We start from the raw sequence: 13,765 nt of genomic DNA on the forward strand, positions 1-13,765 counted from the left end.
GTTTCGGGGAGGGTATCGGGAATATTGCGACGACACTGGCATATCTTAAGAGATGGTTATGACACGGTGGAGGAATTTTCATCCCCTCCACTCATGTCATACCGGAGAACAGGTAACCTTAGAGACCGCCTCGTTAGGGCAGATGTAAGTGGGAAACGCTCCAAACAAAGCTATATTACTAGTGCCAATCTGGGGTCCTTTCCCTGTAGATCGTGCGTGAACTGTTCCCTTATGCACAGGGGTAACAAGTTCACGCACCCCACTACAGGTGAGGAATTCCAGATTAAGCACTACTTGACATGCAACTCCACCTACGTGGTCTACGTACTATGGTGCCCATGTAAACTCCTGTATATAGGAGAAAATACATGGGACTTTAAAACTAGAATAAACCATCACAGATATACAATCCGGAAAAAACGGCAAGATCTCCCAGTAGCTAAACACTTTGATGAACTTGGTCATACTGAACGTGAATTACGGTTCATGCTGTTGGACCATGTCCCCCCACTGAAGAAGGGAGGGGACCGGACGAGCAAACTGAAGCGGTGCGAATTAAAGTGGATTTACACTTTAAATACTCTTAGACCGGCAGGTTTAAATATGGAATACAAAATTAGTCACAAAATATGTAACCCTTAATACCTCCATAAGTGATATCTATGCCATAGAATGCTTTCAATTGAACCTGGTGTATGTGTGATATTATTTACTAATCATTTTTGTTTCTTTACCTTCCATAGATGTGAGAGGAGTGCCATGCACACGCAACCACACCTGAAACAGAGGACATCCACGTCATTTTCATTTTTTTTTCCTTTTATTTTATTTCAATTTTTAACCACTTGGACACCTGAGCACCCTAATCCCATGAGGAATGTGCACATTCGCAAAGATGGGGACGTGGACGCCCGGACGTCTTCTACACTACTGCGAGCGGACCAGGAGACCGACACCCGGATGGATTTCCACTCGTGGTGACGGAGGACCGGTATGTCAACTGGAACGGATTCTCCGTTCTAAGACAGCGCTCCAGAGTTAAGTGACATCCCCACCCCCACGATGCGCTGGTATATCCAGCAAGTTGCACTATATAGTAGCGAGAGGCTAAGAAACAGGGATGCCAGGATCCAAGATGGCGCATATGGCAACAAGTGAGTGCACGCAAGCGCGGACTCACACACGTGCATTTGTTTACATGGAGGTCATTTCCAGCGCAGATCGGAGCCAAGACGGAAGTGATAACCTTATGATGTGGCGTCCTCGTGTGTTTGGGCTGTGTGTGGCGCGCGCAATGGAACTCCTCCTACAAGGAAGGTACACTTATGGCACATGGACATTTATATTTATGATAACTTTTTTGTGTATTTATGGATACGGATATGTTTTTCTTTTTTGTGTTTGCACATATTCTTCATTACTACCAGGCGCCTCATGTTAAGATATGGTGTGTATTTTGCCCTGTATAGTATGATCATCCTCACATTATACCATCTTCCTTGTATTTTGTAAACAATCACGTGATTCACTAGCTGTCACTTGTACACTATTTAAACCTCACATTGTATATCAGTCACTGCTTGACAATGCCTGTGTGAGACAGGCGAAACGTTGCTCCTATAGATGTTTGGTTGAAATAAAAGCCATCCATTTTTTTCACTTGGAAATTGGTGTGCCGCCGCTTCTTTGCATAATTACTTTGGACCTGGGACCGGGTTATCCAGCGTGCACCCCCCTCTTCTACGTGTGCTGCCAAAAATTTCTTCTCAATTCTAGATAGATAGATAGATAGATACATTAGATAATTGATGGACAGACAGAGGCTGTTCTTTTGGTTCCTTCACAATGTTGCAATGATAACATGTTCCTGATATAGCTGAACAGCTGCTATCTAACTGGCAGCAACCCATAACAATAATCAGAACAGCGCTGTCATCGTACCCAATGCACCAACATTAAGGGGAAAAAATTTTTTTTCCCTTTAATTTGCAAAATAAATAGGCTTCTTTCTGGGAAGTTATTTTCTACCCAATTTTCTAACTAAATTCAAAATTACAATCTAACATATTTTACTAGGCCATATATGGTATAAACTGGGTATGAAAATTGAAAGTAATATGACTAATTCAAATCTTTTCTAATAATGAACATTAAGTGACTAAGGCAACAACATAAAATATCCTGGATAGTTCCTTAAATCACACTAATCTAAGTCATCTTACATTCTGTAAACTAAGCCACACTAACAAAGGTCAGGTATTGATGGAAAAGAGACCAGCGCTTTCACCAAATCACATAAAGCAGAAGACCACTGACTGTAGAATCCCAAAAAATCTGAAAGAAAAAATAGTGACCTGTCGAAAAGGCAGTGTAAAAATATTTGTAGTAAACAAATCTTATAGGGGTTCTCTGTACTTCAAAATGTATCCCCTTTCCACAGCATATGGAATAAACATCTGATCCTTCCAGAACGGGGACCCAATTTTCCCTGTGCAGGGAATAGTGTGTTGGTTTGTGGCCATGCACTGTCTATGGGAGTGCCAGAGATATACAAGTACAGTGTTTGTGTATTTCTGGTGCTCCCAAAGAGAATGCATGGGGCACCTGCTCCATGCACAAGGAAAGATGTGTTCAGACCACACACCCCCTCCACCCTGCGATCAGATGCTTTAACCCTATCCTGTGGGGATATGTATTGAAGTATATGATATCATGTGAAATAAAATAGACACTTGTGTACTTAAAAAATCAGTAGTGCCATCTTAACAAGCATTTTTTTTTTTTTTTTTTTTTTTTTTAGAAAAAGAGGGAATAATAAAATTAGGCATCTGTCAACAGCTATACAGTGATCCCTCAACTTACAATTGCCTCAACATACAATAGTTTCAACATACAATGATCTTTTCTGGACCATTGTAACTTGAAACCACACTCAACATACAATGCTATGGAGAGTCCAGATCTGCAAAATGTGCCAATGGCTGGAAGAACAGACCAATCAGAATGGGCATTTCACTGGTAAAACCCCTGTATTACTGAAGTACATGCACTAACTGGTGTCTGGTAGCGCTCCCTACAGTACAGGGAGGTCTTACATGTTCTGGACTACTCTTTACCTGTGCCAGGGTTAGCTGCTCCTTTGGACACCAGGTGAGGGCGGCTCCATGTTACTTTTTTAGGACATTGTGTGTACTGTACAGGACCCTGAAGAAGCTCCTGTCCTCTACATAGACAGTGATTTACAGCTTCCAGCAGATCTTTCTTATTTTTATATGTAAGGACTTGCTTTATCTATATTAGTTATCTACTTATTTTTCTTTAATCCTCACTTTTTCCTATTTTTTGGATGCCATTTTGGAGGATTCAGAACCAGTTACCAGGTTTCCATAGAGTTATGGTCTCAACGTACAATAGTTTCAACATACAATGGTCATCCTGGAACCAATTAATATTGCAACTTGAGGGACCACTGTATATTATTTAGAACAGCCAATATAGTAGTTTATGTAAGGCTTTGTACAATCACACAGCAAAATTGACTTTGATGATTTTCTAATAATATTGCATTCCATTGCACAAATAAGGTAGAAACAAATTGCACTAATTTCAATAAATAAATAGCATCTTCAGATTTCAGATTTTTACCCAAAAACTGATGAAAAAAAGGAAAATGATTTACAGCGTTTATTTATTTATTTATTTTTTTTTTTTTGTGGGCATGGGGGCATTTACACATAATTTATACCTAGCCACCATCAGTGTCAACAAAGTTTTTGGATTTTTTTTTTTTTTTACACAGTTTTACACAAAACTTTAAGTTGCTGTACTTTTTAAAAGTAATTATCTACTATATATGGAAAAAAGTAATTAGTATACTTCAAAATCGAATGTAAATTATTTATGCATGTAAATGTATTCATAACTCTTATCGTTATGTTATACATCGTGACCATGAATTCTTCAGTTAAAATGAAAACGGAGAGCCTTGCCAGCAATCACTTTACACACATTTAGATCAATCTTGTAACGCAGAAGAATCAAAAGAGCTCTGTCAATAAAGTATTCAAGATACTTGGGCTTCATCCAGAATGATGTATGACTAGTATAAGTGGTCAAGAGCAACAAGATGTTACCGATTCAAATTGTATCATTTATTTGCATTAAAATATGTTAATAAGGATGCAATATGCTTGCATTCAGAATTTCAAAGGAACTGTTTAAACTTATTATGGAAGCATTGCATCCTTTTGTAGTACATATAGTACGATAGTATATGGGATAATGAAAAAACATGAAGTTAAACATTAAATATTAGGCAGCTTATTTTGTCAGGGAAGGTTCTCATTGGTTTCTTACTTCTACCACTGTGACTGCACAGATTAAGACTTACAAGAGCCTGTTAGCGGCTTTAAAATCTGGTTAATAGAGGGGGTGTTCTTCCTGGGACCACCTTTATTAACATCAAAAACATTGTGCTCTGATAGGTCAAATGGGTAGAGGTTATACTGATGAAAAATATACATTTTGAGGTTTAAAAGTGAATAAAATATCAATGAAGATTGCATGGTACGTGTATAGCAGAGGCCTTTATTAAAGGCATCACAATTCAATAAAAAAAAAACAGTTCTAAACCAGCCCTTGGCAAACTTCGCAAATATTATTATAGTGTAATATTATACAACATATGATATTTACAGGAAATATTGACCCTCAAGTTGTCTTTTGTATGTACATTTCTTTATTTATATTTACCTGTTTACCAGTTCTGTATATTTGTTTTTGCTTTATTTGTAATTTTTTTTTTACCAGAATAATGATGGTTAGAGGTGAGTGAACTTTTGAAAAATTCGCGAATTTTTTCGAAAAATTTGGTTTGAACAGAATTTATTTGTGGCTAATCTATATTAAAAATGGCTATTTCTGGACTACAGAGAGCCTCAATAGGGGTGGAGAACACTTTGCTTTGTTTTTAGGCCCAGACCCAGGCCCAGCAGTATCAGTAAACCAAATATTGGCGGAATGACACAGCCTGGAGTTGGTTGAAGCATCAGGAGACCATATAGTGTCTGAATGGCACAGCCTGGAGCTGGAAACAGCATGAGTAGACACTAGGGCTTCACAATCCCTAAGATTAAATTTAAAAGATTAATTTTTAAATTTAAATTGAAGATTTAGGATTAGCTAGTGATACCATAAAAAAATGTTACGCCCAGGCCCAGCAGCATCAGTAAACCATATATTGGCTGAATGACACAGCCTGGAGTTGGCTAAAGCAAGAGTAGACCATATAGTGTCTGAATGGCACAGCCTGGAGTTGGCAGAAGCATGAGGAGACCATTTAAATTTAGGATTTTTAAATAGAATTTTATGATTTTTAACTTGAAATTGAGGATTTTGAAATTGAAATTTTAAGGTTTAGTGTCCCGGGCCCTGGCGTGTGGGTACAAAGGACCAAATTTAACAAGGAGTCACATGTCACATGGCAGCACAATGACAGGGCCTGGAGGTGGCATCAGTATAAGGAGAACATATAGTGGCTGAATGGCACATCCTGGAGTTGGCTGAAGCATGAGAAGAGACCATATAGTGGCTGAATGAGATAGCCTGGAGGTCGCATCAGTATGAGGAGACCATATAGTGGCTGAATGACTGCCTGGAGTTTCTTGCAGCATGGGGAGACCATATAGTGTCTGGTCTGAATGGCACAGCATGGAGGTGGCTGAAGCATGAAGAGACCATATAGTGGCTGAATAGAACAGCCTGGAGTTGGTGGCAGCATGAATAGACCATATAGTGTCTGTGTGGCACAGCCTGGAGTTGGCGGCAGATGAGGAGACAATAGGGCCTCACAATCTCTAATAATAAAAAATACATTTTGAAATTTCCATTGAAGATGTATGGTACCTAGTGCTACCATAAACATATAGAGGTAATGTCCTAGGCCCAGAAGTTTCATTAAACCATGTAGTTGAAAAATTACACAAACTGCAGCTGGCTGAAGCATCAGTAAACCATACAGTCATGGCCGTAAATGTTGGCACCCCTTAAATTTTTCAAGAAAATTTAAGTATTTCTCACAGCAAAGGATTGCAGTAACACATGTTTGATATACACATGTTTATTTCCTTCCTTTAGATTGGAACTAAACCAAAAAATGGAGGGAAAAAAACAAATTGGACATAATGTTACACCAAACTCCAAAAATGGTCTGGACAAAATTCTTGGCACCCTTTGAAAATTGTGGAAAAATAAGATTGTTTCAAGCATGTGATGCTCCTATAAGCTCATCTGGGGCAAGTAACAAGCGTGGGAGGAAAAAGGAGAGAAGTTTGCTTAGTCTTTGCATTGTGTGTCTGTGTGTGCCACACTAAGCACGGACAACAGAAAGAGGAGAAGACAACTGTATGAGGACTTGAGAACCAAAATTGTTGAAAAATATCAACAATCTCAAGGTTACAATCCATCCAGAGATCTAGATTTGCCTTTGTCCACAGTGGGCAACATTATCAAGAAGTTTGCAACCCATGACACTGTATCTAATCTCCCTGAGCGTGGATGGAAGAGAAAAATTGATGAAAGGTGTCAACGCAGGATAGTCCGGATGGTGGAAAAGCAGCTCCAAACAAGTTCCAAAGATATTCAAGCTGTCCTGTAGGCTCAGGGAGCATCAGTGTCAGCGCAAATTATCCATCGACATTTAAATGAAATGGCATGCTATGGCAGGAGACCCAGGAGGACACCACTGCTGACACAGAGCCATAAAAAAGCAAGACTACATTTTGCCAAAATTAACTTGAGGAAGCCAAAATCCTTCTGGGAAAACATCTTGTGGACAGATGAGACCAAGATAGAGCTTTTTGGTAAAGCACATAATTCTACTGTTAACCAAAAATGGAATGAGGCCTACAAAGAAAAGAACAAAGTACCTACGGTGAAATATGGTGGAGGTTCAATGATTTTTGGGGGCTGTTTTGCTGCCTCTGGCACTGGGTGCCTTGAATGTGTGCAAGACATCATGAAATCTGAGGATTACCAACAGATTTTGGGTCACACTGTACAGCCAGTGTCAGAAAGCTGGGTTTGTGTCCGAGATCTTGGGTCTTCCAGCAGGACAATTACCCCAAACATATGTCAAAAAGCACCCAGAAATGGATGGCAACAAAGCGCTGGAGAGTTTTGAAGTGGCCAGCAACAAGTCCAAATGAGTCCCATTGAACACCTGTGGAGAGATCTTAAAATTGCTGTTGGGAAAAGGCACCCTTCCAATAAGAGAGACCTGGAGCAGTTTGCAAAGGAAGAGTGGTCCAACATTCCGGCTTAGAGGTGTAAGAAGCTTATTGATGGTTATAGGAAGCGACTGATTCCAGTTATTTTTTCCAAATGGTGTGCAACCAAATATTAAATTAATGGTGCCAATAATTTTGTCCTGCCCATTTTTGGAGCTTGGTGGGACATTATGTCCAATTTGCTTTTTTTCCTCCCTTTTTGGTTTAGTTCCAATACACACATAAGGAATAAACTTGTGTATAGCAAAACATGTGTTACTGCAATCCTTTTCTGTGAGAAATACTTCATTTTCTGAAAAAAATGTCAGGGGTGCCAACATTTACGGCCATGACTGTATACTGGATGAATGGCACTGCTTGGGAGTGGCTGAAGCAAGAGGAGACCATATAGTGGCTAAATGACACAGCCTGCAGTTTTCTGAAGCATGAGAAGAGACTATATGGTGGCTGAATGAGACAGCCTGGAGGTGGCAGCAGCAGCATCAGGAGTCCTGAAAGTGACCTCATGACAGAGTGGTGCGGTGGATTGCTAAGGTGGGTGAAAAAAGGTCTGATGCAAAGGAATGTTTATAACTGGGGAGCAGCACCTTAAATCTGTTTGGCACTATCCATATTTGTGAAGTGTTGGTGTGGCACCATGGTCAATCTACTCTCATGCATCAGGCATTGCTGGTTGGAAATCCTGGCTGATCCATGCCTGATTCATCTTCACAAAAGTCAGTCTCTCCACATTTTTCATGGACAGACGGGTTCTCCTTGGGATGACTATGGCCCCCGCCTCACTAAACACCTGCTCTGATGGCACACTACTGGCCAGGCAGGACAGCTTTTCCAGAGTAAACTCTGCTAGTTGCGGCCACAAATCAAGTTTGGCTGCCCAGAAGTCTATCGGATCTTCAAGGTGTGTTGGCATGGGTATGTCAAGGTATGCAACCACCTGCTGGTTCAGGTCCTGCCCCAGGTGCACCTGCTGCTGATGAGTTGCTTCACTATGTGGGTGAAGAAAGCTACTCATCAGCGACTGTAGACTCAGGCTGCTGCTGATGGAGCTGGTACTGCTCCGGCCACCCAACCCCTCCCCAGCAGCCATGGCAGTGGAAGGTGAGCCCAGGGGACGATGGCGCCGATATTCATCGGCCAACTGACTACATAGGATGCCTCTGTAGTAGATCACTTTGTCTTCCCTCTCAGTGTGTATAAAAAGGTCCCTATTTTGTGGCGGTAGCAAGGGTCCAATAAGGTTGAGATGCAGAAGTCATCCCGCTGCCGAATGGTGACAATTCAGCTGTCACTATGCAAGCAAGTGAGCATGCATCGTGCCGTTTGTGCAAGTGACTTGGAGGAACTCCCTGCCTCCATCTCCACTGTATACTGCCACGGTGTGTCTGGGTCCTCTGTCTCGTCTTCCTTATAACCCTCTAGTTCCTCTGGCTGGTCCTGTTCCTCCTCTCCTGTCAGATTACTAGAAAAGCCACCCATTTGATGAAAATTAAACTGTGCTCCACTGTGCCTTTCCCCCTATTCCTCCTCCAGTTAAGCCCCTACAGGACTCATGTGGCTGTGAGATGTAGCCACCATGTCTCCAGTGCCCTGACCCGCCATTGTTTCCAACACGTGTTGTAAGAAATGAAGCAGTGGAATGACTTCATTCATCCCGTAATCCTGGTGACTTACTAATAATGTGGCTTCCTCAAAGGGCCTGAGCAAAGGGCAGGTGTCACGTATGAGCTGCCACTGGTTCACATTGAAGTTACACAGGGTCCAACATATGGAAGGTGGAATTCAAGCATGTGTCTATGTCACAAATCAGACTATGTTGGAGGATACCGTTCTGACGCTGCAGCTCAAGGAGGGTGTGCTTTGCAGTGTACGAGTGACTGAAGTGCATGCAAAGTTTCCTTCCCATTGTTAGGATGTCTTGCAAATGGCGGGGAACACTTCAGGAACTGCTTCACAACCAGATTGAACACATGTGCCATGCACAGCATAGCTCAGCCTTTCCAGTAGCAGCACAGACAAGATGTTCTTCCCGTTTTTAGTCACCATGGTTCCCATTTCCAGTTTTCGTATAGTAAGCCATGTTTTGATTTCTTTATGAATCACTTTTAGCAGTTCCTCCCCTGTGTGACTCCATTCACCAAGGCAAACAATGTGAAGAACAGCATGGTACTGCCGTGCCCTGCACACATGGTAAGCTGAAGGGCCACTGAGACTTGTCTGGGCAGTGGAGGATTAGGACACGGTGGAGGATGAGGAGGCGGAGTCACACACTGTCATTGGACCAATGTGCTGAGAGCGTGGAGGAGAAAGCCGCATGATCTGTCCAAGTTGGTGTTGTGGCTGTGCAGGAACCAAATTCACCCAGTGAGCTGTAAAGGACATATATTGTCCCTGACCATAGTTACAGCTCCAGACGTCGGCGCTGCCGTGCACTTTGGTACACACCGACAGGCTCAAGGACTGGACTACCTTCTCTTCCACAAAATTGTGGAGGGCTGGTACTGCCTTCTTTGCAAAGAAATGACTGCTTGGCCCTCTCCACCTCGGCTCGGCACAAGCCATCAGTTCTCTGAAAGGGGAGGGACTGCAGCACCAGCAACTTGGACAGGAGCACATTCAGCTTCTGCACCGTTGGATGAGAAGGCGCATACTGTTGTCTCTTCAACATGGCTTCGCCAATGGATTGTTGGCGGAATGGCTGACTAAAAGTAATAGGAGCAGGAGCATCTGGAGCGACAGAAGTAGGGTATGACACACAGCTCCCTTCAGCTGAGGTGGTGTAGCCTTGGCTGGCTTAAAGAGGGAATGGCGTGCCATTGGGTGATGCAGCAGGCTGGCCACTACATCAGAGCCAACGTTCTCCCAGGCCACTTTATGGTGGAAAAGCATATGTTAACGCAAGGCCGTGGTGTCACCATTGGGACCCTGGCCCCGCTACACCTTCTGCCGACATATCATGCATGTGGCTATGGGAACCTCCTCCGGATGCTTGATGAAAAACTGCCACACCGCAGAGTAGCTGATTTTCCCACCAACAGTCCGCACTAATTGACTGCTACTGCCGCCATATCCAGGAACCCCTGTTCCACTACCTCCTGGGAAGGAAGGCTGACATGAAGCAGGTGGTATCCTCCGGGCAAGTTTGGCTCCAGAATTTCCATTTCTGACACCATGTTGACTGTCAACCATGCTACCACCTTGCTGGCTAAGCTGCTGCAACGTGCAACTCTCTTCTCCTGATGATGATGAAGCTCCTACTGCACCCGGGTCCCAATTGCGATCGGCTTCATCATCATCAACAAGTGTCTGCACGTCACTGATGTCCTCCTCAGGTTTCTCATCAGTGTCTGCGTCAGGACCTTGAACCCTGGCAACAACGCCTCCCACGTCACTCTCCTCGTCACTACTTGCCCGCCTAGCGGAGGAAGCGACAGATGTGTCCTCTACTTGTTGGCTGGGCAGTAGCTGCTGACTGTCCTCTTTTAGATCATCCTCAGTGAATAGTGGAGCTGAACCCACAGCATAAGATACTATAGGGGAGGGAACAGCATAGGACAGAGGCAATGGGAGGACAGGGACTGCTCCTGGGCCGTGCCAACTGAGGGTGGTGTCTGAGGAACCCACTGACTGTTGACTGGGGGTATCAGATGTCACTTGTGAGGAAGTGGATGACCATGTTAATCAATCGATGATGGCAGAAGGGTCGAAACACGACCGCTAGCTGATACCAGGATCTCAGGCCTCTCGCTGCAACTCCTGCTGCCACTCGCCCCTAGTCTGCTGCGGCCTCTGCCTGATGAATTTAGGCCTTTGCACATCCTGAAACGTCTCTGCCTGACATACTTAGTGCATATATGAGGGGAGTACAATACGCTTCACTACGCTTAAAACAGTATTTGTCTAGAACAGCTGCAGGTTTGTACTTTTGCCTGGACTTTCACAGTATCTAGGCCCTTGACAGATTAACAGGTACAAAATAGTACACCACATAGATGTAGGGATGTGGTATGCACTTATGAGGGCAGAAAAATGCACTACAGTATGCTTAATAAACATATTGGAGTAAAACACCAGCCAGTGAATACTTTTGGCTGTCCTTTTATAGTATGTAGGCCCTTGACAGATTAACAGGTACAAAATAGTACATATCTTAGATGTACGCAAGTGGTATGCACTTATGAGGGCAGAAAAATGCACTACAATACAGTTAAAAAAAGTATCTGAGTAAAAACACAAGCTAGTGAGTAGTTTTGCCTGGACATTCACAGTATCTTGGCCCTTGACAGATTAAGAGGTTTAAAATAGTACACTACTTAGAGTTAGGTGTGTGGTATGCACTTATGAGGGCAGAAAAATGTGCTACAGTACACTTAATAAACATATTGGAGTAAAACACCAGCAAGTGATTACTTTTGGCTGTCCTTTCACAGTATGAAGGCCCTTGACAGGTTAACAGGCACAAAATAGTACACCACTTAGATGTAGGTATGTGGTCGGCACTTATGAGGGCAGAAAAATTTGGTACAGTACGCTTAAAAAAACATATTTCAGTAAAACACCAGCTGGTGATTACTTTTGCCTGGACTTTCACAGTTTGTAGGTCCATGAGAGATTAACAGGCACAAAATAGTACACCACTTAGATGTACGTATGTGGTATGCACTTATGAGGCCAGAAAAATGCGGTTCAGTATGCTTAAAAAAAAGTATTTTTGCACAACACCAGTAGAACACAACAGTGCTGCAGCACAAAAAAGCTGTGTACTAAACACAAAATTTCACTCTGTCAAAGACTATTAGCAATTGACTGCTAGGTATTATACCATCTACTGACTAGTATAACCAGCAGATGATTTGTTGTGGAACAAAGACACAGAATTGCGGTGAAAAATTATTCCTGCCTCCTCTGCTAAGGTTTATGAAGTTGAGGCAGCTTGTTGAAATGTCTGAGGCAACACACAGCCATCTGCCCTTCTCTGTAAAACAATGCTGAAGAAAGTAATTGGGAGGTTAATGGCTGCGGTAAAAATCCTTTTTAGTGAAAAAAAAAACACTGCCCTCAGTCCACCAGAACGCTGATGTGACTAGGATGGGAAACGCTGCTGGGTTGAGCTTTGCTGTGTAACACACACACAGCGATGTTAGTTCTATCTCTATGCAGTGTAATGAATGTTATGACGAGCCGCAAAATGGCTGCCAAATATATAGGGCTGTGACATAGCAGGGGTGACTAGCTGCTGGAATGAGCTTTTCTGCGTAACACACACACACACAGCGATGTCCGTCCTATCTGTATGCAGTGTAATGAATGATATGACGAGCCGCAAAATGGCTGCTGATTATATAGGGCTGTGACATCACAGGGGTGACAGGCTGCTGATAGGCTGCATCCTGCATGTGATTCAGGGTGATCCCGCCTACTTCCCTAGGTTACTTCTGATGATGTCATTTTGCTAAGACATTGTTTTGTCCATTTATTATGATGTACTCTTTTTTACAGTTTCTTTGTCTTTGCTCTATGTGTAAATAAAACACAGAGCATACTCACAGTGACTGCCAGGATTAAGTATTTACCTTGATAATAAACTGAATGGACAGCATCGTAGATCACTATGATTCTGTCAGTTCAGATTATTGAACCGGCAGTCAGTCTGGGACTTGTGGCCATAATATGGGCTCAACAATCTGCCCAAATTATGCTCTTGTGAATCCAGCCTTACACTATTAAGCCCAGACAAATTGAATTTGAAACAAAAGGAATCATACATTTCAGAGATGTGAATACTTGAGTTAGGGGTTGAACATTGAATTGATTTTCTAATTTAACGATTATTTCATAGCAAATAATTCATTAGTTGTGATGAAATCAATAAAATCATGTATTTCTTAAAATATTTCCATAGTTTAAAGAATTTAAGTGGAAAATATATCAAATCAGATCTATGTTTAGGAATGAGGAATGCCAGAGGTGGGGGATAACAGTTTTAGCTGCCAAAAGTAGGAAGCGGGCTAGAGTCTTGGATCCCCTCTGGGCCATGGTCAGAAGCCCAGGGAGAAGGAGGGGAAGTGGGTCCAGAGGCAACTGGAGGGAGGTTAAGTGGCATACCAGGTCTAGCACCTGAGACCAGTACCACCTTGTGAGCAGTTTGTTATTAGTTTCCTGTGCCTTGCAGGATACACCTAGATTTTATGAATATGTATACCAAGCTTTGTATGTTCCTGCTGCACCCCATTGCCATTCATTTTGTGATATAGTAAAGATTATTATGGCTCGTGTAAAATTAAATTTGGCACAAGATCTACAGACATTGCAGCATTAGCTTTGTGAAAAGTGTGAAAAGAAAGAGAAATTGTTAAATCTAACTAAATTGAAAAAGATTTTATATACGGTATATTCTCTGTAATTATGAGGGCCCTGTACACAATAAGAAAGATCTTTCATGTTACAAGATTTTTTTTATTTTTTTTTACTCATGCCTC

The sequence above is a fragment of the Hyla sarda genome, chromosome 1 (assembly GCF_029499605.1).
Source record: "Hyla sarda isolate aHylSar1 chromosome 1, aHylSar1.hap1, whole genome shotgun sequence".
Classification (NCBI taxonomy): Eukaryota; Metazoa; Chordata; class Amphibia; order Anura; family Hylidae; genus Hyla; species Hyla sarda.